Source organism: Globicephala melas, chromosome 11 (assembly GCF_963455315.2).
Source record: "Globicephala melas chromosome 11, mGloMel1.2, whole genome shotgun sequence".
Taxonomy (NCBI): Eukaryota; Metazoa; Chordata; class Mammalia; order Artiodactyla; family Delphinidae; genus Globicephala; species Globicephala melas.
Genome location: NC_083324.2, coordinates 92,643,496 through 92,649,495, shown reverse-complemented (window position 1 = coordinate 92,649,495; position 6,000 = coordinate 92,643,496).

Sequence of the window (6,000 nt, the reverse complement as noted above, 5' to 3'; positions counted from 1 at the left end):
AATGATCACGAGCAGGCATTTTTTGTATAAATGGTGGTATTTTTGACAAAAGAAACAGCACCCACTAACCACAAAGGAAATGATAATGTGTATGTGGAAATGGGACTTGGCCAATGGCAGCTGTGTGGGTATCACAAGAGATAAGGCTTGAGAGCAGGAAGGGTCAGATGGAGAAGGTCAAAGGAGCTGGACCAAGTGCGGGCAGCGGACAGGTGACTCAGATCAGGAAGACTTTGTAACCATGGGTCTCAAAGACCTGTAAAGGGAAGAGACTTGGAGGCAGGAGGGCCTCTCTGGAGGTGCAGAGGGAAGGAGGGATGGGTTTGGGCATCTGATAGGCTATGAGAGGTCACAGCTAACTTGGGACTCAAGACTGGATATCTGGGATATGGGGCATGAAAAATCAAGACGAGGGCGTCAGCAAGGTTTGAGAACTGGCCTCATATCCTTGCAAATAGGCCGAGCTTGAGGCAACAAAAGTCTGCATTTGATGGCAAAGTCCAGAAGCAGTTATAGACCGTATGCCCATGTGAACGTGCAAAGCTGTGCTGTTAAAGGCACCGTGAAGAGCAAAGTCTAAGACATTCAATCAAGTCTGGAACAAAGTACATGCTGATAACTCCCTCCACTTGGGGTGAGATGTTGCTAGCCTTCCGCAGTAGAAACTCTGCTCGGTGTAATTCTCAATGGAAGCAGCAGAGGGCAGCAACGGTAGGCGGTTGGGATGTTCCTGGCACTGAGCTAGGGAGAACTTCATGCCTAAGGGGGTGCTGGGATTCTGCCTCCACCAAGATCTAGCAGCTATTTCCAGATGCTTGGGAAGGGAAGATGGACCCTGGCTTGTCAGGTAGACCACAGATCCATCTTCTTGCAGATGGAAATGCTGAGCAAAGTAACAAAGACCTCTTTATTCTCAAGTAAAAAGTATAACGGCTAAATTTATTGAGTGCCTTGTGTTCTAAGAGCTGTATGCATATCACGCCTGTTAACTATTTTAACAAATGGAAGCAACTGGTGCTACTATTTCCACCACATTTTATAGGAGATGAGTTCAAGTGGATGCAACTTGTAGATGGTTGATATCTGGCTCCCATACTTAACCTACATTATGTGACCTCTCTGTGCAGTGGTACTGTTATTGGGGTGTGTGTGTGTGTGTGTGTGTGTGTGTGTGTGTGTGCGCGCGTGTGCGTGTTTGTGCTTTGGTGCATAGTTTTTGTCAGTCGTTTAGATTTAGGGTAAGATGGAGAATTTGCAGGTGTTTTGGATCTTCCTTATAAACCAAAACACTGTAAGGCAGTAGTAACAAGACTGCTGGAGTAGAGCTGCTTAAAGTGTAGTCCTCTGACTAGTGGTGGTCCACGGACTGTGTGGGATGGGTGTGCAGCCCAGGAAGTACAGAAATTCAGAGCACACCCTTAGACGCTCTGAGAGCAACTTGGGAGAGTAGTTTTATGCCTATTGAATCTAATAATAAAAATTGAGGGCTTGAATTTGTATCTTTTTAATTTCATTTTCTAGTAATTCATATTGATTATATTTGAGAAAAGTTAAGTCCACAACAGATTGGAATTTTTTTTTAAAGCTGGTTCTTTGTCACAAGATTGCATGAGAAGCACTGCAGTGGAGTTCATAACACAGACATAAAAGTCTGTAGGATTTTAGATCTGTTCCTTTTACCAGGGAAATGAACGCCCCACACAAGGATTAAAACATGGAGGAGCTACTCCTGTAAACCCTTCAACAGCTCCACTGATGGTCATGATTAAAATAGAACGAAGGGCTTCCCTGGTGGCGCAGTGGTTGAGAGTCCGCCTGCCGATGCAGGGGACGCGGGTTCGTGCCCCGGTCCGGGAGGATCCCACATGCCGCGGAGCGGCTGGGCCCGTGAGCCATGGCCGCTGAGCCTGCGCGTCCGGAGCCTGTGCTCCGCAACGGGAGAGGCCACAACAGTGAGAGGCCCGCGTACCGCAAAAAAATATATATATAACGAAGAGGGATGAGGTGGAAGCAGAGGAAGGAGGGCAATGGAGACGGAGAGAAGGGAAGGAGAAATCTTGATAAGACTTCAGAAGGAGCAGGACCCTTTTCACTTCTTGTAATGACTCAGGAAAAGCACAAAATTATAAAGAAACAGACGGTGTATGGAATCATTTTGTTTAACATCTGCCCTTAGGTATTGCTGAGGCATCTTTTGCACGTACATTTGACACAGCAAAAGATCCCAAGATCCATGAATAACCAGGCTTTCACAAGGATTTATTCCTAGTCACCTATCATGAAAAATACCTAATTTTCAGTTGAAAGATGAGCCCTTGGCCTTATTCTAGCTTCGGCATCAAAAAGCTGCTATCTAGGAATGTCGGGGGAGAAAGGTTCTAGGAGAAGCGGCATTTCTCAGAGGAAAACAAAAACATAAACAAAAAGGAACTTGTCAAGGCATAAGTAACATTTTTAAATGCAGCAGTGGAGTTTGTTACAGGAAAAGAGTAATAAAATGCAGTGTCCTTTGTTCACTTGCAGACGTTTTCCTCCTTTGAGGAAATAAAGGGGAAAATGCTCAGCTCTGCCTTGATTCAGAAGCACCTGACCAGCATTGCACAGAAAGACGTCCACCCACATAATAGGATTTGCTAGGATGTGAGAGTCAGCAATGACTTGGAGAGCTGGGCCTGAGCAACTGCAAGAATGGGGAAGACAGCAGGTAGACGTCTGGGAGGAGAATTTGGGCACTAGTTCAGTTTTGGACGTAGTAAGTCTGAGATGTCTATCAGACATCCACGTGGAAATGTCATGTAGATGATTGATCACAAGTCCAGAGATGTCAGTTAAATGCCTCTCAGCTCCAAATCCACCTTTCCGTGCCTGCTCTGTGATAATGGAGCTAAACCCTGTAAACGTTTTTCCTCTGCCCTCTGGCATGATATTAAATTTTCTCGGCAGAGTGCCCTGCCAGGACACTGCAAGAAGAGAGGGTTTCTTTTCCTGACTCTGGTGAGCTCTTCTTGGCAGTCACTTGCACTGTGCACGGCATCTGCAGAGCTTGACTCTTGCAGTGGGTGACAGCCAAAGCCAGCTCCTGGCAGGTTCAGCAGCAGACACCCCATCACGGATGGCTTCCTTCAGGACCTTTTTGTGCGGCTTTGCCACAGTTTCCAAGCAGCCGACAGCTTGCCCAGCACCCAGAAGGGCCATTTCTCAGCAAGTCCCACCAGAGCAGCTGCTGAGCAAACTTCTCCACCATCCCATGAACCACAGCTGTTCCCTCTCCAACCAGGTCTGGATCTCAGCCCTAGGGTGTGCATGGGGGTCCCCTCTTCCAGATTTGTTCCCTCCTTGGGCTCTCTATCTCAGCCCTAGGAGTCATGGCTATTCCCCTAGCTGCTATTCCTGTATTCTTCAGAGCCATCTTTATTCCCGGCTAGCCAACCCTCCATTACTCCAGTCTGCTGTGATAATTATATGAAACTGTCCCGGCTCAAATTACTGTGTGGTGTCTGTCTCCTGATTGGTCCAGACTGATGGGGATCGGTGGAGAGGTCCAGGAAGGAGATAAAAATTTGTGAGCTGTCAGCATATAAGGGCTACTGAAGAGCCATGAGATCACCATGGCAGTGGGAAGATGAAGGAGAGAAGGAAAGAGAGGACACTTCAGCACCAAAAGGTCATGAGAAAAGGAGGAATTCACGTGAGAGACCAAGAAGGAGCAATCAGTGAGGTAAGAAGAAAATCAGGAGATTTTCCTGGAAACCAAATTTTAAAAGGATATTGAGGGACTTCCCTGGTGGCGCAGTGGTTAAGAACCCACCTGCCAATGCAGGAGACACGGGTTCGAGCCCTGGTCTGACAAGATCCCACGTGCCGTGGAGCAACTAAGCCCGTGCGCCACAACTACTGAGCCTGTGCTCTAGAGCCTGTGAGCCACGACTACTGAGCCCACATGTCACAACTACTGAAGCCCGCGGGCCTAGAGCCCGTGCTCGTCAACGAGAAGCCACCACAATGAGAAGCCCGCGCACCGCAGTAAAGAGTAGCGCCCGCTTGCCACAACTAGAGAAAGCCCGCACGCAGCAACGAAGAACCAATGCAGCCAAATAAATAAAACAAATATATAAATAAAAATTTTAAAAGTATATCGAGGAGGGATCGATCAGCTGTATCAAATACTGCTGATACATCAAGTAAAAAAGGAGACTGAGAATTGAGCACAGGAGGTCGTTGTTGACCTTAAGATCATTGAGAGCAAAAGCCTGATTGGAGTGGTTTTAGGAGAAAATGGGAGGAGAATTGGAGACAGAGCACATCAGCGGCTCTTTTGAGAAGTTTTGCTGCAAAGAGAAGCAAAGAAATGGATGGCAGCTGGGGTTGGGGTGATAAGGAAGTGAAGTCCAGAGTAAGAAATCGCATGTACGTATGGTTATGAAATGGTACGGTAGCAAAGGAAGAATTGCTGATCTGGCCAGAACGGGGAGGATTTACTGGAACCACATTCTTGAGGTGGGGAGACGGGCTAGGAACTGGAGCACAAGTGGGAAGATAGCTGAAGCTGAGTCTTTAGGGGGTGACCTCAATTGAAAGTCAAGGGTGAACATGGAAATTAAGTCTAGGTGGGTCAGAGTGGGAAAACGTCAGGTGTGAATGTAATAGGGCCGTCAGAGTCAAGGCTGCGTTTCTAAGCCTTGCCTGCAGGTAAGTGTGGTCAGTAGGCTAAGCCCTGGCCAAAATATGTGAGGGGGACGTTTGTGTGAAACTTCGGGTCATGCGCTTAAAGAGAAGGAACGCGTTCTCCTGCCGGCTGGAATGCAGACACAGTTGTGAGCCATCTAGAACCCTCCAGACAGAGACAACTTCCTAGGGAAGATGGAGCAACCGGGTAAAGAGACCAGGCCCTGACTACTGGCTGAGAACACCCACCATCCCAGCTTCAGCTGTTACGGAGAGAGAAAGCTACTCTTACCTTGTTTAAACCTCTGTTATTTTGAGCCTCTGTTTTATACACCTAAACATATCCAAATGAATACAGAATTCCAAATATGCCCCAAAGCAAGGAGAAGTTGTCTTGGAGGCTAGCTGGGTCTCATCAGGATTTAACAACAGTTAGAAGCTAAAACAGCCCCTCAATTAGTTTTTTTAAAAGTGAATCAAAGATGCAACCAGAAAATTAAACAATGTACAAAAATCTCTTTAGTCATAAAAGCAGTAGGAACTCTCAGAATTAGTGTGTACAATCTACACATCTAAACCCTTACCAACTTCCCTGAGAAACTTCTAGGTGGCGTGATAGGACTGCAGACCTGGGATCCAGAAGACAGATCTCTTCAGCAGTGAGGGGAGCATATGGAAAAGAGAATAAAAGTGGTCACTGGGGCTTCCCTGGTGGCGCAGTTGTTGAGAGTCCGCCTGCCGATGCAGGGGACACGGGTTCGTGCCCCGGTCCGGGAAGATCCCACATGCCGTGGAGCGGCTGGGCCCGTGAGCCATGGCTGCTGAGCCTGCGCGTCCGGAGCCTGTGCTCCGCAACGGGAGAGGCCACCACAGTGAGAGGCCCACGTACCGCAAAAAAAAAAAAAAAAAAAAAAAAGTGGTCACTGACCTTGATCAGAACACTTAGTAAAATGTACGGCTCGCGGATGGCTCTAGAGACTGTCATACAGAGAGAAGTAAGTCAGAAAGAGAAAAACAAATATCGTATATTAATGCATATATGTGGAATCTAGAAAAATGGTACAGATGAGCTGGTTTGCAAAGCAGAAACAGACACAGATGTAGAGAACAAACATGGACACCAAGGGGGGAAGTGGGGGTGGGGGGTGATGATGATGGGATGAATTGGGAGATTGGGATTGACATATATACATTGATATGTATAAAATAGATAACTAATAAGAACCTGCTGTATAAAAAATAAATTAAAAAAAAGCATAGCTATAGGTCTTGGCCAGCTGCACTTGAGTCTCCCAAATTCAAGCCTAGAAAGGGGTTGGGGGTTTGCAGCTGGCT